Source organism: Hemiscyllium ocellatum, chromosome 14, assembly GCF_020745735.1.
Source record: "Hemiscyllium ocellatum isolate sHemOce1 chromosome 14, sHemOce1.pat.X.cur, whole genome shotgun sequence".
Taxonomy (NCBI): Eukaryota; Metazoa; Chordata; class Chondrichthyes; order Orectolobiformes; family Hemiscylliidae; genus Hemiscyllium; species Hemiscyllium ocellatum.
Genome location: NC_083414.1, coordinates 18,978,258 through 19,000,291, shown reverse-complemented (window position 1 = coordinate 19,000,291; position 22,034 = coordinate 18,978,258). Strand labels below are relative to the sequence as shown.

Here is a 22,034-nt window from a genome sequence, read left to right as displayed (position 1 = left end):
TGTATGTTTAGACTTTGAGAAAGCATTTGATATGGTGCCACATGGCAGGTTAGTTAGCAAGTTAGAAATGCTTGGAATTAATGGTCTTTGGCAGCATGGATTCCAAGTTGGCTAAATGATAGGAAACAGGCGATAGGTACAGCGAAACATTTCTTAGAATGGAGATGAGCTGAAAGTGGTGTTCCCCATGGGACAGTGGTGTTTTCTTTTCCTAATTTACCATAAATAATTTGAAGATAGATGTTGAGGACAAAATCTCTAAATTTGCAGATGATGTTGGCCTGGGGAGAATTGTGAGGATGATGATGCTGGGTGACTTCAGAGGGAAGTTGACAAGTTGGCCCAATGAGCAGACACCTGGCAAATGAATTGCAATATAGAAAAATGTGAGGTAATGCATTTTGGGAGAAGGAACACAGAGAGACAATACAGGCTCAATGGGACAACTTCACAGGGAGTACAGGAACAGGGAGACCGCTGAGTTCACGTGCACAATTCTCTGACCAGGCAAGGTGGAACAGTTGTTAAGATGGCTTAACGGATCTTTGGGTTTATAAGTAGAGGCAGAGAGTATAAAATCAAGGAGTGCAAATCATTGGTCCGATCGCATTATGGTATTGTGTTCAGTTCAGTATTTAAGCAAGGGTGTTAAAGCCATCGGGAGAGTGCAAAGGAAGTTTATGAGAATGAAACCAGGAATGAGGGATTTTAGATTTAAGTAAAAATTAGAGAAATTGGGCAGAGAAGTCTAAGAGGTGACGTTATTGAAGTGTTCAAAATTGAGTAATTTTGACAGGGTAAAGAAGGATATTCTGTTTCCACTAGACAGTATGCCAGTAACAAGGGGTCACAATTTCAAGATTCTCAGCAAGAAATCTAGGAGTGCAATGAAGAGCAGCTTCTTTACGCAACGAGTTGTTAGGATTCAGAGTGTGCTGCCTGAGAATGGTGGAGGCTGATTCTGTAGGAGGTTTCAAAAGAGATCTGGATAAATATTATAAAGTGATGAATTTCGAGGGCTGTAGAGACTGGTTGGAGAATGGGACTAGCCAGGTAGCTCTTTCAGGAGTCATACAGATATGATGGGTTGACTGGCCTCCTTCTGTACTGTATAATTCTATGATTCTATTGAGAATCATGAGAAAGTTATAGACAGGTTGGTAGAATGATCAAACAGTTGACAGTGAAATTTAATGCAGAGAAGCATTAAGTGTTGCATTCTGGTAAGAGATGATACAAAATCAAATGTATCAGAATGAAGTGATGTTCAGTTGTGAGGAACTTCAGTTCAGTAGAAAGATTGGAGTATTTGGGGCTGATTTGAAGAGAACAGATTGTTGAGGAAAGACCTGATGGGGTATTCAAAATCGTGAATGGTCTGGACAAAATACAAGGAGGGAAATGTGCTCATAGTCAGAAGGATTGATAATCAGAGGGTGCAGACTCGGGATTTGACAAAAGAAGTAATGAGGACATAAGGGAAAAACTTTTTCTCCCGTAAGGATGGAGACTTCCATACCTGAGACAATAGAGGAGACATTTTAAGGGGGAATTGTGTTGGAATCTGAAATGGGAGAATGTATGGAGTTTTTGAAGGCAAGGAAATGGGGGTGCAGACAGATGTACAGTAATCTCCTGGAGTACAGGAGGCAGTGCCGTGGGGAGGAATAGGTGTTTCTGGACAATTCCTGGTCATTCCAGAAGATTGCGAACATGAATGCATACGTATTTTTGACTTGTGCCTGGCTCTTGTGTCAGCTAAGTGTGATGGTGTAGAGTTTGAGAAAAATCCATGCCCTTTTGGATATTTAATAATGGGTGAGGCAAGGGATGCATGGTATTAATATTCCTTCATAGTTTGATTGTGGAGTTGGTTGAGTAACCAATAGGGTGCTGACACACAAGTGACAGAGGCTTGGGGCTTTACTTGCCAACATACTGAATTCTCAAGATAGGTTCTAAGAGTTTCTGAGGAAGAATTTGAATGGTTGCCCCTTACAGCATGCATGTCCAGAGACCAATTTCAAAATGACGGATGCATCTCAGCAAGTGTAAAACATATGAAATGATTTTATTAAACCCCTTTGAACCTCTGTTGAATAGCATAGAGCCTTGGAAAAGGGCAGCAGGATAATAGCCCTGATATGGTAATCTGTGGGCTGCATTGTACAGAGTAGTAGTCATCTCTGTCAACCCACCCCCAGGGTTTCAGCAGTATCTCCTGTTAACCCCTCCTTCCGTTCATTGGCACAGCTACAGAGCCTCCCTGGAGGTTCCTTTTCTCTTTCTTACATTGTGAGCTGCAGGATGAAAATTCCCACGTGTTAGTACTTGCCTTGTTCACTGTTGCTAGTTACTGCATTAAACCATAGGACAGATTGAATGGCACCGCATGCAGGGTTCTGTTTCGGCTTTGAACTTTCCACTCCGCCTTTTAGTCTGAGCGTTTCCAGTACGGAAGGTAAGGTAATTTTGTGCTTTCAATTGAGTTTTGCATTAATCATTCCAATGCACTGGTGCTGTTATAGTCTGGAACAGTGCAAAATTGCATTCTCATCTAACTTCAGTTATGAGAGTTGCTGTAGTTGGTTTGTGTGGTGGGATGTTGCATAAATGTGACTCTCATTAGCAGGATTAAAGGCTTGCGAGAGGTAGGGAGGCTTTCTGACCATGTGATCAGAGCTGAAAGGGTGACAGCGACTTGTCTAATATTCCCTTAGGCATTCTCAAGGAAAAGAGCTGCAAGGCCAGAGCTTGGCAATATATAACTATGCGCTGCGACTAGTGCATTATGAATGAGGACAAATTGTGTCTATTATCTAGAGAATCAAGTGTCTTCCTCTTATGAAAATGGAGAATTCAGAGAAGCATTTTCCCATCACCAGGATGTCTGAACTTAGAACAGAATAACTTTCATGGTGAGTTACCCATGTCCCTGAAGTATCTCTGTGCATGAGTATGTGTTTTCTGGATGGCTGTTGTCAGGACCCCATTTGTAAATGTGTTAAAAAGCATTGTGGTTTAATTTAAAACATTGTTGAACTGCCAAATCCCGTAAAGTTTCTGAATATTCAGTTTCGAACTCTGGCTACTGACAAAATTTTGGGAGTTGCAGGGATGGGTTACAGTGATGCCAACCCCACCCCAGTGTTGGTCATTAGGCCAAGTGTGTTTCATTCAAACTATTCTGTTGACTGTGCAGCTCAGAGGTGCTCCCAGTCTTAACTGCCTCCCCATTGACATCGCCAGCAGTCAATGATTTGTACAAACTCTCAGCCGAGTGAAATAAAGAATCCGGATCGGGATAGGCCCCTTGATTCCTGGCTGTGTGACATGCTTGATGCAGATGCTGTATTACTAAGCAATGTCAGAATGGCATCGTTTATCTTTCATTTAAAGTTTAGTAACATTGAATACAGCATTGTTGTGAGAGCTGTAATTTATAAATGAGAGGAGTGGTTTGGTTTTCTCAGTTTCCAGCCTGATGGCAATCAGAATCACCAGAGCGTGATTCTCGAGAGCTCGCTTTAACCCTGTCCATATTTTGCCTTTAAATGTTTCTCAGAGGAGAGCATAAGATGGGCAGTGAAAGTGTATTCTTTCTTTGCTTCCTGAGTCAAGATTTTATTGACAGACTTAAATTAGTTGCATGAAACTAATTTTTCAATTTGTCTCAGTGTCAGACCCAATTATGGTATGTTTTTGACATCTGAAGAAGCATCACGTTTTAAAAAGCTACTTTAAGAGGATAAAATCTGTTCATGTTTACTTGGCATACCGTTCGTGCCTTTTTTATGTGCTTAAGGTGGGTTTTGAATGTTTGCTCCTTGTCTGAATCTTTATTCAGATTACTTTTTGAAATCAAGTCAGTCTTCAAGTCCCAACAGGTATAAGTGCTGTTAAAATAAGACTGAGCTCAGGAGGAATTGAACTGTTAGTTGAATAACACAAACTAACAATTAAGAGGGAAGAAAGGTGTGGCTGTTAACTGGAAATGACATAAATGTTTCAAAATGAACTTCGCATATGAATAATTAAATTTGGGAGCAGAAAAAGGCTATTTAGCCCATCGAGTCTGTTCTATGATTCAATAAGTTTGTGGCTGATTTGAGAATCCTCAACTCCACTTTCTTGCCTCCCCACCACGCACCCCCCCCTCCCCCCCATTACCTTTTGAGCCCCTCACAGATTGAAAATCTGACTCTCTCAGCCTTGAATATACTTAATGACCCAGTCTCTACCTCCCTGTATGTTAAGGATTTCCAGATGCACTACCCTCTGAGAAAAGGAATTCCTCTCATCCCTGTTGTGAATGGATGGTCCCTCATTCTGAGATTATGCCATCTGGTCCCACACTGTCATAGAATCCAAGAGGTTTACAGCACGGAAACAAACTCTGGTCCAACTCATCCATGCCAACCAGATATCCCAGATAAATCAAGTCCAATTTGCTAGCATTTGGCCTTCCTATTCATATTCCCATCCAACTGCCTTGTAAATGTTGTAATTGTATCAGCCTCCACCACTTCCTCTGGCAGCTGATTCCATACATGCACCACCCTTTATGTGAAAAGGTTGTCCCTGAGGTCCTTTTTACACCCTTCCCTTCTCACCTACAAACCTATGCCCTCTGGTTCTAGACTCCCTCACCCCAAGGAAAAGACATTGTCTATTTGTATTCATGCCCCTCATTGGTTTTATTAAACCTCTATCAGGTCACTCCTAAGCTTCTGATGCTCCAGAGAAAATACATCAGTATGTACCTTGTCAAACCCCTAAGAATCTTGAATGATTTAGTAATCTCACTTCACATTCTTATAAACTCCAATGAGTACAATCCCAAACCACTTAACCTGTCCTCTTAAAATCCAGCTGTATCCAGGATCAATCTAGTGAACCTTCACTGGACTGCTTCCATTGCCAATCACAGGACAAGAGTCAGTTTGAATGGGAAATGGGAGAACGAGACTGGAAAGTAATCAATGTAAGCTTGCACGAAAGCAGTAGTACTATTCAGACTTTACTATTGACCATGTTATTATAAAGCTGTTTTGTACTGGTTTTCAAATATGCATGCAGAGACAAAGACATCATTATTGATTCATAATAAAGTGGAGAAGGTTAGACACGGTCTTGCCATCAGACAATGTACTCTCAAAATTAATTGCAAGTTGTTGGTTTATTTCAAGGGGATTGAAATTGGATTCCAACTGAGAAAGAAAACATGCTGTTAGGTCCATGGGGTAAGAACATGGTAAAGAGCTAATTGCTTTTCCATTCTTATAGATGGCACAAGCAAGATTGGTGAATGGCCTGTTTGCAGCTTTGATTTTTCTTTCATCTCAAGTGCAATAATTCTCTATATTCTCGCTGTCTCGGTGGGGGTGCTATTAATGCTCAGAGTGGAAGTGACAGGCAGCAATCTTTGACCACCATCTTTAACTGTGTCACCCATTACTTCGCTGGTCATAAAAATTCACCTGTGCAGTTCCTGTGTTGGTCAAGTTGCCCCTGCCAACCTCCTGTTGGAATGGGACAATGGTCAGGCTCTGGGTAACATGTAGCAGGACAGCAGTGGTCACCTTTACAAGGAAATGCACGACCAACGCACCACCTTGCCCTTAACTCTAATCCCCATTGTCAACACATTACTGCTGACCAGAAGTTTAATGGCATCAGACGCTCGGCCTCTTTGATAACGGGATCAGTTTTGGACTGTCGCCAGCAAATCTTCGCCACCTAATGATGAGAGCACCACCACTCACCTGGGTGGGTGCAGCTGGAACAAGACACAAGAAGCTCAACACCATCTGGGATAGAACAGTTAGTGTTATTGGTATTGCTGATGTTGGATTTCGTCATCAGTCCATCCACTCAGTGTGGGGAGCGCCCCAAGCTTATTTTGACAGTCTATTCCATTCCTCTAAATGCCACGGTCGAGATGGCCAAGACTAGCAGAACTCATTGTCAAAGTTATTCCTTCATTGCAGCTGGGTAAAAGTCATGCAACCGCCTTCCTAATACCCAGGTAGACAAGCAGGAGGCTGGAAGAACACAGTAAGCTAGGTGGAGAAGTCAATGTTTCGGATGTAAGCCTTCTTCAGGAGCCCTAATACCAACGCAAGTCTGAATGATTCAAGAAGGCAGTTCATTAACAAAATCTCAGCCTGCTGGGAGGGCAGTAAATATGGTCCTTGTTCTTGTTTCATGCAGGAATATTTTTTTGAAAAATCCACTGCGACTGTAAGCTTCTACTTTGTAGAATTAAGATTTAAGTTTAGGTTTACAAATCCATGTAAGAATTTCCAATGTCTTTTCTTCCTGTGCTGTGATATTATTTTTGGGTGAAATGGATGAAGCCTGGCAGAACACAAGGCAGCATGCCACATACTGACAGGGTCGAAATCAGAAGAACACTCTGTTAAAATTATAAATCATCGTGGGTTTTTCAGAGAAGAGTTTTGTGAGGAGATCTCTGAGAGATGTGTGATTTAACTGGTTCAAGTTTTGGTTTGGGTTTTAATGAATCTTGCAGCCATTCCTGTGGTTGGACAAGTCACAGTAGCCCCATTCTTTATTTTGTAACCATTGGGTTCTTTTCAAACTTCTGTGGCATATTGTGCAGGCAATTCACAGAGTGCAATATTTTAATTACACAGCAGAGTTTCGAAGATGACATTGTGCTTTCTTCACAACTCCTGTGCAATTTAATACATTAAACTGTCAAAACAGCCAAAATTGTACAAGTGTCTGAATTTCCAAAAGATGTGTGTGGTCATGTGCTCACTGGAAAATGCAAAATCCCTCTTCCCCAAAATGGCAATGCTTCTAAAATAATTAGAACAAATTCTCTATGTTGTATAAATAACTTGTATTGCAGAGAACATTGTGGTGCTTAATCTGGCTGAGTTCCCTCATTCCACATGACATTATTTCACTTTTAATAATTCAAAGAGTTTACTTTCTAACTGCTGGCACACTGGGTATATCCTCAATGCTGTGGAGGTAGCTTGTTATACAATGTGTGCAAATTGGTTCAGCAGTCCTCTGCAATCTTAGTAACATGAAACTATGCTGTATAAAAGGGAGCAGCTGGCATCTCTCGGAGATGTGGAATGAACATATTAAAAACCAGTAAATTCGTGAGTTTGGTAAAATAGATCAGTGGTCCCTTTTTCATATGCCACACAACCATATAACACATCTTGTAGTGCTCCTAAGCATTGCATTTATTAACATGAAAACTAGTTGTTTTGACAGTGTTCTCCCCTAATAACTGCATGACCTTTCAATAATTATGCACTCTGGATTACATTCCTGTTACAACTCCTTGTCGAACAGCCCGAGCATAGACGAAGGCTAAAGAGGTAAACACTCATTTTGTGGGTTGCAAATGTTCCTAGTGACAATGTAGTAACTTAACTGTACATCAGATTAGATTAGATTCCCTACAGTGTGGAAACAGGCCCTTTGGCCCAACAAGTTTACACCAGACCTCTGAAGAATAACCCACCCAGACACATTCTCCTACATTTACGAAAGCACCTAACACTATGGGCAATTTAGCATGGCCAATTCACCTGACCTGCACATCTTTGGACTGTAGGAGGAAACCGGAGTATCCGGAGGAAACGCTCGCAGACATAGGGAGAATGTGCAAACTCCACACAGTCGCCCGAGGTGGGAATCAAACCTGGGTCTCTGGCGCTGTGAGGCTGCAGTGCTAACCACTGAGCCACCGTGCCGCCCCATCAGGCCAAAGGATGTCTGAAGCCATTGGGCTGGCTGCTTTGATGTTGCTGCCTCTGTGTCTCGAGGATAATGCTGTAGCTAGCCTTCAAGAGGTAAATTATTGGTTTGAGTTTGCAGAGGTGAATTTTTGGTTGTCAAGGTTCTTTTATTTCTGCCACCTTATCACACGGGCACTCTGGTAATGGCAGGCAATTGGAATTGGGATTACTTGCTTCATAAAAACAAGCTGTCTGTTTTATTCCCCTTACACAGAGAGATGTAAGTATCACAGTGATCTGATAAGTGGTTGATAGATGTAGGGGAGCGGAGCAGGGATTGCCACATGTGGTCTGTCACCCCGTGTAGCCTGGTGCTCACTGAAGAATCAGTCCATCCATTTTGATCCCAATGTCTCTCTTTCCTTTCCTCAGTTTTGATTTCTGCTTGATTATTCTCCTGAGATCACCTTGGGGTGGTTTTGCTATATTAGAGGTGTTATATAAATGCAGTTGTGACTGGAACGTGTGAAAGCCCAAAGGACCTGTGGAGAGAAGGAAATAATGAGATTGTATTGGTACCACTTCACCATGGTAACCCTACAGTTGAAAACTGTTGTACATCATTAAACAATATCCCCCACTTTGTTATTCAACACACTGTAGCTTTTGTGGATCGTATTAATTCTGCTCCACAGCACCATCGCTTTCAAAAACTTTTCAGAAAGAATAAATCTTTCTGGTTCTCATTGGGGTGTCTCTGAACTGTAGTCTCCTTACTTTCTGTACTTTTAAACTGCTCCAGTTCCATTTGAACTCACTTTAATTATTTCTCCTAACCATTTTATAGCAATCAAGTGTTTGTGGCGTTCTGTGTTGTTCCTTTGGAGGTGAATATAACTTTTTAACTTACTTTGTTAATACATCCCATGTCCGTTGCAGCCTTTCTGGTGTGGACTGCCTTCACTGGTGGAGTTTTGTTTCCTCATTTATTTATTTTCTGTCTCGAGTTATTCTCTCCTTTTGCCTGTAACTAAGCTGGTCAGTCTTCTGTTCGGCTTTCCATCTGACACTTGCAGAACATTTCCTCCCTCTCTATGTTGAGAAACACAGAACTAACACAGGGGTTTGTTTCCTATCTTCCTGTGCCCCAACATTACTGTATAGGTGAGTGTCTTTTGCCAATGGAGATCAAATATAGACTGACCATGCAAATATTCAGTCTCAATTGATCTCCTTACTGAATTGAGGCTTTACCTTTCTAACAATGTATGGTAGTCTTGTAAGTCAACTGCAATGATTGCTAAATGGTTCCAAATGAAGGTTACAGCAGTGGGTCCGTGCAAATCTGATCCCTGAATACCAAATGAACACATGAACAGGAAGAGGCCTGAGCTCCGTTCATCATTCCTGGGTGATCTGAAGCTCAACTCCATCTACCCATCTTGATTTTGTCACCATTTAGTAGTAGCACGGTGGCTCAGTGGTTAGCACTGCTTCTTCACAGCGCCAGGCACCCGGGTTCGATTCCAATCTCAGGCAACAGCCTGTGTGGAGTTTGCACATTTACCCCGTGTCTGCGTAGGTTTCCTCCGAGTGCTCTGGTTTCCTCCCGCAATCCAAAGACGTGCAGATCAAGTAGATTGGCCATGATAAATTGCCCCATATTGTTGAGGGATGTGTAGGCCAGGTGGATCCGCATGATAATGTGAGATTACAGGGATAGGATAATGGTCTGGGGCCTGGGTGCGATGCTGTTTGGAGGATCAGTGCAGATTCGATGGCTAACTGGCCTCATTCTGCAGTGTAGGGATTCTATGATTAATAATCTTGCCTGACAAAAAGGAGTTGAAAGATTAACTTTCAGTTCATCCGAATGGCTTTTTCAGATTTTTCAGATTTTCATGAGGAGTACCACCTGACATCACCCCTGAACAATCCGGCTGTGCTTGTAAGATTATATATTCCTTTGTCCTTCACTCCCTCATGAGGGGAATCGGTTTTCTCCGGTCTATCGTATCAAATCCTTTCTTACACTTCAATGACATCATCCCTTAATCCCCTTTACTGAAGGGAGTATGTAACTGGTCTGTGTAACTTGTCTTTAATTTAACCCTTTTGGCTCTGGGGTCTTGACTGTAAACATAGAAAAATACAGCACAGAACAGGCCCTTTGGCCCACAATGTTGTGCAGAGATTTAATCCTAATATAAAATACAATAACTTAACCTACTCACCCCTCAACTCAGTGCTATCCATGTGCATGTCCAGCAGTCACTTACATGTCCCCAATGACTCTGCTTCCACCATCACTGCTGGCAACACATTCCATGCATTCACAACTCTCTGTGTAAAGAACCTATCTCTGACATCTCCTTTGTACCTTCCTCTTAATATCTTCAAACTATGATCTCGTATCAGTCAATCCTGCCCTGGGGAAAAGTCTCTGTTTATTGACGTTATCTATTCCTCTCATTATTTTGTACACCTCGATCAGGTCTCCTCTCTTCCTCCTCTTCTCTTGAGAGAAAAGTCCGAGCTTATTCAACGTTTCTTCTTAAGGCAAGCCCTCCAGTCCAGGCAGCATCCTGGTAAACCTTCTTTGCACTGTCTCCAAAGCCTCTTGTCTTTCCTATAGTAGGTCGACCAGAACTGGACACAATATTCCAAGTGTGGTCTCACCAGGGATTTGTAGAGTTGCAGCAAAACCTCGTGGCTCTTTAGCTCGATCCCTCTGTTAATGAAAGCCAAAATATCATATGTTTTCTTAACAACCCTATCCACTTGGGTGGCAACTTTAAGGGATCTATGTACTTGCACACTCAGATCCCTCTGTTCCTCCACACTGCCAAGAATCCCGTCTTTAATCCTAACCTGGTGTGGTTTGATTGGTGTTAAGGGGTTAAATGAGGTGTAGCCTGAATGACCCAGTCGAAGGGATATTCCAGCTCAGAGAAGCTAGAGGGAGAACTCCCGGTGGAAGTACAAAAGCCAGTATTTTATGAAATGCCTCTTGCTTGTCCCTCCCAGTGGATGAATGCAGCTCTGTTTCGGGGCTCTTTACAAAACAGCGCACAGTGCTCTTGCTGGGAATGAATATACAGGAGATCCAGTGTATGATTGAAAACTAGCTTTGAGCCAAAATGTGCCGTGTCTGGTGGTGACTGCAAAGCTAAAGGTTTCCACAAATATTTGGTCAGCTGCACACGTCACTCACTGACTTCTCGCTTCAGCCTATCAGGCTCCTGTTTATTTTTGCTCTTCAATTCAATGGCTGTCGAAGTGATCAATGAGGAGCTGCTTGTTTGTTTAATAATGATATGAAGCACAGTAAATCAGGGATTTTTGTTTTGTATAGTGCCATCACACAAGAGAGTCAGTACAGCTCAATTGTTGTTTTTGGGAGTGGGAATTTGAATTGCTATAAATGCCTTCTTTTTAGCCAGTGGTTAACTTTGTTAGCTTTAATCTGGCAAAAAAAATGTTCTTGTTCCCCATGCCAAAGATTGCGCAGTCTCTGCATAGTAGAAACTGTTCATCTTGTGTTCTCTCATGATTAAAGGTGCAGTTTGCTCTCTTTCTTCTCTTCATCTTGAGGCTATTTTTTTTTAAAAAGGAATTCTTTGGGCAGCATGGTGGCTCAGTGGTTAACACTGCTGCCTCACAGCGCCAGGGACAGGGGAGCGATTCCCACCTTGGGTGACTGTCTGTGTAGAGTTTGCACATTCTCCCCGCGTCTGCGTGGGTTTCCTCCGGGTGCTCTGATTTCCTCGTACAATCCAAAGATGGGCAGGTTAGGTGAATTAGCCATGCTAAATTGCCCACAGCGTTAGGTGCATTAGTCAGGGATAAGTATAGGGTGGGGGAATGGGTCTGCGTGGGTTAACCTCTTTGGAGGGTCGGTATGGACCTGTTGGGCCAAAGGGCCTGTTTCATGCTGCAGGGAATTTAATCTTGTTTTCATCAAGCCAAATTTGGGGACTGATCTGACTTTCTGAAGGGGCCAACAACAGAACACTCACTCACTGTTGTGGCTCAGTCAGGAAGCTTGCATTGCTACAGAAACGAGCCAAATGGTTCTGTGTGCGGCGTCGCACAACATCACTAGGATATTCCGTCACAATGTTAGAAATAGGCTGGTCAACCATGCGTGGAGCTGAGGTTGCTACTTGTTCCACAGACGATTAGGTTATTGGACTCGTACTCCCAGAGGTTTGGACTCATGGTCTGAAAACACCAGTTTAAATTCCACCAGGGCAGCTGGGAATTTTCAATGTAATGAATCCAAAAGCAAAAGACCATTAAAAGCCTAATGATGACTGTAAAGATGCCGCATTGTCATTAAAAACTCACCTGCTTCACTCGTGTTATTGAGGGAAGGAAATCTGCCAGCCTTCCCTGCTCCTTACCTCCATGAGATGCCAGACCCACCGCAATATGGTCTGCCCTGAAACTGCCTTCTGCAATGTCCCAACAGGTCACTCAGTACAACAAATCTATGATGAGGATTCAGTGGATCCTGAATGTCATTCGCCATCAGGGTAATTAAGGATAGGCAAGAAATGCTGGTGGTGTTGCTGGTACTGCCATCCCTTGAGTGATTTTTAAAAAATGAGATAACTGGTGGGTGAACAACCTCACCTAATGAGCAAAGCGAAACGAAAGAAAAGACGTAAATTCAGATTGCTGATTCCCCACACCTTTCAACTGCCTGATAAAAGCAGGAGATCATTTGCATGTGTGCCTGAGATTAGTAGACAGCTCTGAGATGTTTAACTCATTCACTCCCTCATGTATTTTGCAATCTGCGAGTCTTTAAAGCTTAAACTCCCAATTCTCCAACGAATACTGTTGAGCGACCCATCCTCATCAGTTTAGTCAACCTGCCACTACAATGCAGGTTATACTTGTATCTACTTGATCCGTGCATCTGCTGAAATTAGTCAATCTGTAGTATTGTGGCGATAAAGAGATGCTTTTGTGTTCAGAATGTCATGGAAGCACATCTTGATTTCTGTCCACTCCCCTTTCTGTAAATGAGTGCTGCAAAGCTGGGTGAGAGCTGCACACCCAAGATTGAACCAATCCGATGCCTACTGCCAAAGCACATTTGTATGGTGGAAGTATCACTGGCCAAGTAATCCACACACCGAGGTTAATGTTCCGAGACCTCTGAGTCGCATCCCGCTGTAGCAGCTTGTGGAGCTTAAATTTATTTAATAAATCTGGAAGTGAAGCCTGGCTTCTGTAATAGTGACCCTGAAGTCATTTGTTGCAGCCATCTGGTTAACTAATGTCCTTTCTGGATGGAAATGTGATAAATTTATCTGATGTAGTCTACGTGTGACTCCAGATCTCCAGCAACATTAACTGCCCCCTGAGATTGGCTTGCAAGCCATTCACTTGTACCAAACCTATTGCAGAAGGACTGCAGTGGTTCAGGAAGATGGCTCACCAAATTCAATTGTGGGCAATAAATGTGAAGGCACAGATTCTCCCTGTCATTATTGATGTACCTGCAGAGTTGCTTTCTTTTAATTCTTTACCCCATCTTTCCTTTGGGTAGTGGGACAATAATAATAATACGCGGGCCTTTCAGGCATACTCCACTATTCCATGAGATCAAGGCTCATTGTTGTAGCGTCACTGAGTAACACAATAGGAGGTAGCAGGACATTTCGTTGACTGCAAGAAACTTGTACGAGTTCAATTATGACAAATCAGTTTCGAAATACTCAACAAAAATCTATTGTGTCAATTAGTAACTGAAGGAGAAATTAGTTCCCCAGTGTTTATCTGTGAACTCCCACCAGAATACCACCTCAATTTTCTGTTTCTTGTCACTTTGATTACAGGTCTGTGCATGAGAGGACAGCACTAATGACGAAGCCGGCAGTGCAGGGCTGATGCACCTGTACGGAGATCTGGAAGAGACAAATGGTAAGGATGCATTCTCTTCTCCTTTCTTGGAAAAAGAGTTGGGCTGGTGGATGGGTGGGACTATTTCATTCACCAGCTTAATGGACTTTTAATCAAGAGCTTTTAATGATCTCCCTCCTTTCAGTTTAACGAGTGAAACTAGACTGGATCATCATAGTGAAAGCACAGTGAGGTGACTCCATGATGATCTATACGCCCAGGAAACAAGATATAGCTGTAGGCCATTCAGCCCACTGAGTCCGCTTCACCATTTAGTAAGACGATGGCTGATCAAACTCTTCAATGTCCTTTAACCACACTATCCCTTTCACCCTTTGTGTGTCATTGATAATTAGAAATCTCATTTTGGAGTGTGCATAGTGTCGCTGTTTTTTGATAGAGTACACATTAGATGAATTTGTGAGGAACTGATTTTTTTTCTTGCTGATATTCGAGTTTTTTTGGTTTGCCTATTGGTTTTCCCTTTCTGGAACTTTCTGTAAGGAATCCTAAATTAGCCTTTGATAGATTTTAAACTTGTGCGTCTGAGATGTTTCGCTGTGTCAAAGGTGCTATTTAAATACAAGTTGTTGCCTCAGTCCAATATTTAGTTTGAGGTCATTTTGAGTGCTTTGAGAGGCAGTATGAATTTCTACTTCAATTTTACTGGAAAAACAGTACACACGAAAGCAGCCATTGTCACTTCAAATTTCTAGATTATTCCAATGCTTTTTTGGCTTTTGATCGTGTATACTCTGAACTCCAAGAACAACAACAACAACAACAATGTGTATTTATGTAGCCCTTTCTGCGATGAAATGTGCCAAAAGTGCTTCGCAGAGGCATTGTAAAATGAAAGATGACACTGAGCCACAGAAGCAGTTTTAGGGAAAATAATCAAATTCCTGGTCAAAGGTATTAGAGTGTCTTCAAGGAGGGAAGTAAATTGGAAGAAGGTTAGAGATGGAATTTTTGTTTCTTGGGTCTCAGCAGCTGAAAGTGTGGCCACAAATGGTGGAGTAATTATCATTGAATCAACAGAGTCCCTGCAGAATGGGAGCATTCTATTTAGCCCATCGGGTCAACACTGACATCTGAAGAGCCACCTCAGACCCGCCCCACCTACCCCATCCCTGCAACCCTGCTAACCCACCTAGCCTGCACATCCCTGGACACTATGGGAAATTTAGTACAGCCAATCCACCTAACCTGCACATCTTGGGTCAGTGGGTGGAAACTCATGCTGACATGGGGAGAATATGTAAACTCCATGTAGATAATCACCCAAGGATGGAATCGAACTTGAGTCCCTGGCACTGAGAAGCAGCAGTGCTAACCATTGAACCACCATGCCACCCAATTGAGATCAGCGATCCCTGATAAGCTGGAATCAGAGAAGAATAGAGATCTGAGGGGTTGTAGGTCTGAAGAAGATTGGAAAGAACAAGTGGGGGTGGGGGGAAACAAGAAGATGGTGCTGATCCATTGTAAGATTTGGAATCCAAGGTTGAAATTGTAAAACAGGGGGCCGGTTAGGTCAGCAAGTATTAAAGTAATGGGCAAAAGGTGTTTGGGTATGAGTTGGGATACAAGGTTGGGAGCACCACACATTTTTGAAGGTGGGAAACCAGCTAGTAGTGCATTAGAATAGTCAAGTGTGTAGCCAACAAAGGCAAGACTGAGGGTTTCATTGGCAGAAGAGCTGAGGCTGGGAAAAGTGGGACAGTGAGAGGATGTGGAAATAGGCAGCTTTAGCAATGGTATCATGCTGAACAATCACCTTGTGTTCACAAGAGATACTGAAGCTGCAAACAGTCTTATTCAGCCTCAAACATTTGAAATGGAGAGGCATGGAGTCAGTGGCGAGGGAGCAGAGTTTGTGGCAGTGCATGAAGACCGTACAATCTGGGATGAATTTTCTGGAGGTCAGATAAATAGCTTAGTAATTTAGAGTGTGGAGGGGTCACGTAGGGTCGTGGTGATCCGTAAATGTAGAAACTTGCATGATGCTACCAAGGGTGCAGCAACTAAATAAAGAAAAAGGTACGAGCCAAGGGCACATCCTCAATGGACAACAGAACAAGAATGCAGGAGTAATAACTGACAATTCTTGGACAGTAACTGGATAAGGATTGAATTGGATGTGCAGGAATGCAGTGTGGGGTCACCAGAGGAGGTGGTGGTGATCAATTCAGTCAAAAGGTTGAAAAAGGTGAGGAGGGATGGTTTACCAACTCTCCCAAAATTCTGTACCTTCATCCTGTTGGTGAGAACTCTTTCAGTATCACCTTGCTGCCATGACCTTGACTAGCCAGAAGGACAAGAGCAGCAAATGGGCAAAAGCTATTTGGGGCATGTTAGGGCATAAGCACTGGAGGTTGGGATGGACACGGGTTTATCAAGTTCAGAAGCCCGCCAGGGGGTGCATTAGAAAAATCAAACGTGCAGGTATGAAGGCAAGACTGAGTGTCTGCAGATTCCAATCTGAATCATGGGTTCAAATCCCATCAAGGCTGCTGATGGAATTTAAAATTTAATAAATAAGATCCTGAACTGAAAACTAGTGTCAGCAATGGTGGCGAAGAAGCTGTTATCGATTGTAATAAAAGCCCAAATAGTTCACTAATGTCCTTTTGGGATGGGAATATGCCATACTTATCCAGTCAGGCCTACATTTATCTCCAGACCTCTGCAATGTACTTAACTCCTCACGACCTTCTGAAAAGGCTAGTAAGCCACTCAAGGGCAATAAGGGGTGATAAACTAATGTTGCCTTTGCCAGTGACACCAGTGTTTCAAGGAGGAATAAGTTAACAATCCTGTAGCCACCACACCCCCTCCAAAGAGTGCTCTGGATATACCAATACAATACCAATACAGTGCTTCAAGAAGATGGCTCACCACAATTCCTCAAAGTTAATTAGGGATGGGCTAAAAATGTTGGCCATAGTGATGCCCACACCTCTTGACAAATATATTTTAAAACAGTACTTATTTTTCATCTGGACAGACTCGGGTCTCCTAGCACATAAAATTTTAAATTCTTAATCCTGCATTTACATCTGTCAGGTCCTCACTCTGATCTACTCAAGCCCGTATCTTGAACTCTCTCAGTATATTCTTCCAAGTCTGGTTTTGGATACAGGAGAAAGTGAGGACTACAGATGCTGGAAAGTTGAAAAGTGTGGCGCTGGAAAAGCACAGCAGGTTAGGTAGCATCTGAGGAGCGGGAGGGTCATTCCTGGTGAAGAGCTTATGCCCGAAATGTTGATTCTCCTGCTCCTCGGATATTGCCTGTCCTGCTGTGCTTTTGCAGTGCCATACTTGTTGGCTTTGGACATATCCTTGCTTTGGTTCATAATGCTGTTAAACTTTGCCACCTCACTCCCCTTCCTGTCCTCCTTTGTCACTTCCCTTGTAACTCAATCTTCTGGCTGAGCTTTTGGTTCTCTCTCATCATTGCCTTGGGTCTCCATTTGTCTGTGGGGCACCATAGTGTGTTTGTCAGTGTGAAAGGTGGTGTGAGAATTGTGGCAGCTTTTGCAAGTAGTGAGACCCACACAGAACCTGACCATACCCCTATTGTGCCACACTGCACATTGTTCAACCTCCTGTTGGCCCAGGTGGCATTGCAGAGTCTCTGGAGAGACTGGCATCCAAAATTACTACAGGGCATCTTGCTGATGCAAGATCCACTACACAGCCTCCTGAACCTCTTCACGATGACCGTGCCAGGGCTCTACTGTGCATTTCCTGGTCATTTATCAGTGCAAGTTTCCTGGGAAAGAAACAGGAATGGGCCTTTGGACTTGTTCAGTTGGATTACAGCTGATCATCTACCTCGATGCTATTCTCCCATGTTATCTCCAAATTCTTTGATGACTGTAGTATCCAGAAACCTGAAGACAAAAAGCTGACCCCAGCAGGTCAGGCAGCATCCATGCGGAGAAAGCAAGCTAACATCTAGATGACCCTCCGCCACCACCTCGGGTGAAGAATCTTCTAGACTCGAAATATTAGCTTGCTCTCTCTCCATGGGTGCTGCCTGACCCACTGGGATTTCCAACATCTTATTGTCTTCAGTACAGCTTCCAGCATCAGCAGTAAGTTGGAGTGTTGAGAAGCGTATTGATTCTGGTCTTGAATCTGCTCAGTGTGTGAACTTCCACAAGACACTCAGAGAGAATTCCTTAGGTTCGCCACCCATCCGAATGAAGAAATTCGACCTTATCTCAGTCTTAAATGATCTACCCCTTGTCCTGAGATTGATTCTTGGTCCTAGACTCACTGGCCAGAGTAGACGTGCCATCTATTCACCCTGTGAGAATTGACAGGATGGCAAAAGAAGGTTCCCAGTCAGTGTGAAGAGAGCAAGGATATCCCCTGTCGCTGCAGTGTCTGTGCTTTCCAGCTTCTCTGACTGATGCTGTAAACAGTGCTGACTTCTGGTCAGTTGGTTTTTCTCCAGCAGATACAAGATTGTATCTGGCTGAACTCGAATCTCACAAACCTCAAACGCGATAAACGATCAGTTAAATTATTTTTGGCTCTGTTGGGAGATAAATGTTGTTCAAGCCACAGGAGGAAAGCTCTCCGAGCGCTTTGTTTACTGGTGTTGTGCCTTCTGTTATGTTCATTTGAACAGACACATGGGGCAAAATGTAGAAGTGATTCAGGGTGCCACATGTAAGATCCCACTGTGCAGATGCTCAGGTGCCTTTGGAACACAGGCATTAATGAAGTACTGTAACCTAGACCAAAAGCTGAAAATGGGATTAGTCAGAGCAATGTAATGGCTAGCAAAGAAACCAAATGGCCTCCTGTGCTGTAAATATGACATCTTTTTAGGAATACAACAAGTTAACATCAAAGTTGGTGCAGCCTGTCTGCCCCTCTTAAGTAACAAGAAGTGTAAATAATTCATTTGTATGTCAAGAGTTTAGGCTTCTCGCTATCATCATAGAATCCCTACAGTGTGGAAGCAGGCCATTCAGTCCATCGAATTCACACCAACCCTCTAGAGCGCATCCCACCCAGACTCCACCCACCCCGATTACCTGACATTTCCCATGGCTCACCTATCACATCGTGCACATCCCTTGACACTGAGGGCAATTTAGCGTGGCCAACCCAGCTAACATGCATGTCTTGGAACTGTGGGAGGAAACAGGAACACCCAGGGGAATCCCACACAGACACGTGGAGAATGTGCAAACTCCACACAGACAAGTCATTAAGGGTGGAATCGAACCTGGGTCTTTGATGCTGGCAGTCAGCAGTGCTAACCACTAAACCACCATGTTCTATTTTGGTGGAATGACTGGAACAGCCCAGCAGCATAAAATATCATTGTTGGCTTCTCATGCCCAGGAGAAAATGGAAGGCAAGGAGGCTGTGTTTAGTGTCGCTGTCACTGTTCCTTCAAAGCTGCTGCTGCTGCATTTGGAGTTCGGCCAGTGGCTGATAGCCAGTGGCAAAGCTGAAGTGATGTCTTTTTGTCTGGAATAATCGAGTTTACAACAAAAATGAAACTCAACCACAACTGGCAAGTAACAGATCTGAAAACGTGTTGCTGGTTAAAGCACAGCAGGTCAGGCAGCATCCAAGGAACAGGAAATTCGACGTTTCGGCCAGAGCCCTTCATCAGGAATGAGGAGAGGGTGCCAGGCAGGCTCAGATAAAAGGTAGGGAGGAGGGACTTGGGGGAGGGGCGATGGAGATGTGATAGGTGGAAGGAGGTCAAGGTGAGGGTGATAGGCTGGAGAGTGGGTGGGGGCGGAGAGGTCAGGAAGAGGATTGCAGGTTAGGAGGGCGGTGCTGAGTCCAAGGGAATCAACTGAGACAAGGTGAGGGGAGGGGAAATGAGGAAACTGGAGAAATCCGAGTTCATCCCTTGTGGCTGGAGGGTTCCCAGGCAGAAGATGAGGCGCTCTTCCTCCAACCGTCGTGTTGTTATGTTCTGGCGATGGAGGAGTCCAAGGACCTGCATGTCTTCGGTGGAGTGGGAGGGAGAGTTAAAGTGTTGAGCCACGGGGTGGTTGGGTTGGTTGGTTCGGGCGTCCCAGAGGTGTTCCCTGAAGCGTTCTGCAAGTAGGCGGCCTATCTCCCCAATATAGAGGAGGCCACATCGGGTGCAGCAGATGCAATAGACTATGTGTGTGGAGGTGCAGGTGAATTTGTGGCGGATATGGAAGGATCCCTTGGGGCCTTGGAGAGAAGTAAGAGAGGAGGTGTGGGCGCAAGTTTTGCATTTCCTGCGGTTGCAGGGGAAGGTGCCTGGAGTGGAGGTTGGGTTGGTGGGGGGTGTGGACCTGACGAGGGAGTCACGAAGGGAGTGGTTTTTGCGGAACGCTGATAGGGGAGGGGAGGGAAATATATCCCTGGTGGTGGGGTCCGTTTGGAGTTGGAGTCCCCTATCAGCGTTCCGCAAAGACCACTCTCTTCGTGCCCTCCCCTATCAGCGTTCCACGAAGACCACTCTCTTTGTGCCCTCCCCTATCAGCGTTCCACGAAGACCACTCCCTTCGTGCCAACTCCAAACGGACCCCACCACCAGGGATATATTTCCCTCCCCTCCCCTATCCTAACCTGCAATCCTCTTCCTGACCTCTCCGCCCCCACCCCACTCCGGCCTATCACCCTCACCTTGACCTCCTTCCACCTATCACATCTCCATCGCCCCTCCCCCAAGTCCCTCCTCCCTACCTTTTATCTTAGCCTGCCTGGCACCCTCTCCTCATTCCTGATGAAGGGCTCCGGCCCGAAACGTCGAATTTCCTGTTCCTTGGATGCTGCCTAACCTGCTGTGCTTTAACCAGCAACACATTTTCAGCTCTGATCTCCAGCATCTGCAGACCTCACTTTTTACTCAAGTAACAGATCTGGCAAACTTTGGAAAGTGCTGATGGGGAGACCTGGGCAGTGAGAGCAGAAAGCATTAAATGTTCACATTAAAAACATTCTGACAGCACATTGCAAGCATTGGGGTTGACATCTGAATGAATACAGTGTTAGAATCTTTTACAAATGAGCAACAAGAATAAGAAATAATAACAATAATATTTATGTTTGCACCTCTATGGATATGAATCTGATTCATTAATCTTGTTTTGAGAAATGATCCCACAAAAAATAGGCTCATTGAACAGGGGGGCTGGCCTAGTTTCTGATATCCTCTCAAAGATTATCGAAGGGTTTCTTACAACAGGTTTTGATACTTCAGGAAACATTTGACAGAAGAAGAAGCCTTGTTGAGAATGTGCACACGCAGCCTGCTCCAAGTACATTCACCAGTTGTTCTTCACCTACCTTTGTGTGGGCTTCTTGCCATTATCTCTGGGAAGGGCAGCCCTTTGTCAAGACATTTGGGTATTTGTAGTGTGAGTGGTATTTCTTTGGCCCCTTGAGATTCCTGCAAGTAGTCTGTCCATTTGTCAGCGTTATCTGTAAATCCATGGTGAGCAGCTGACGGGATGGAAGATTGTGTTATGAGGATAAAGGATGAGGAAAAGCCTAGTGTTGATGGTAAGGTCGCACGCATGTCCAAATCATCTCGAACATGCAAGAGTTACTTTGGAGCCCAGTTAATCAGGGAAACAAAAATTTGATGGTCAAGGCTATTTGCATGGCAGAGGAGGAAATCACATGGTTAGTTGAATCCCTTTTACCAAGTGACTAAAGACAACTGATGCAACCATCTCTAGAGGAAGGCTATTGGCAGATTGGCACAACACGTGTATCTTGTCTCTATTTCTTGGCTACATACATTTCTCCTTTTCCAGAGTGATCAAATCTTCAAAAGCGTCCTTTTAGGTTTTATTTTGTCAATGGGTTTCATTTTTGTTCTATCTTCTGCGTACCGTAAATTAGCTCAAAAGGCTGGGGCTGCACTCAGTGCATTTCCTGCCACGTTGTCACTGGCTGGTAGATGGCTAACAATCGAACAATAGTTTTGTGCTCATTCGACTCAGTCCCACCCAGGGTTTTTTTTTAATTGGACTAAATTCCACCATCTGCCATAGTAGGCTTCGAATCTGGGTCCCCAGAACATTACCTGGTCTCTGGATTAATTGTTCAGCGATAATACCACTAGATCATTGCCTCCCCTAACCAGGCTATAGTTGTTTGGGAAAAGCAATGATCCTGACACTGATGACTGGGGGAAGGAGAAGTTCCAGCGTCTGATGCTCTGTTGCTGATATGTTTGCTTACGATGGGTCCTTTGAAAATCTGAGATATGTATAATAAAGATGCTCTTTAATCTGTACTGCTGCTTTCTCTTTTGGATCGGACCAATCACCTTGGTAACCACTTGAGTCGTTGCTGCTCTCTCACAATTTGCCTGGCTACTAGGTTAGTGAAACTTTTAATTTGACTGAAAATGGTTTG

General features: G+C 43.8%; 1 protein-coding gene across 4 annotated transcripts in view; it reads left to right on the top strand.

Annotated features, from left to right (window-relative positions):
• plxnb1b (plexin b1b) overlaps nucleotides 1–22,034 on the top strand; it is a 255,026-nt gene that overhangs the window by 120,336 nt on the left and 112,656 nt on the right. For 3 of the 4 annotated variants that reach the window (XM_060835442.1, XM_060835445.1, XM_060835441.1), the window contains exon 2: nucleotides 13,583–13,667. The gene's annotated coding sequence lies outside the window, so the exon portion shown is untranslated. Of the gene's footprint in view, nucleotides 1–2,397; nucleotides 2,462–13,582; nucleotides 13,668–22,034 lie in introns of those variants that run through there. The other variant, XM_060835444.1, reaches the window with a different exon arrangement.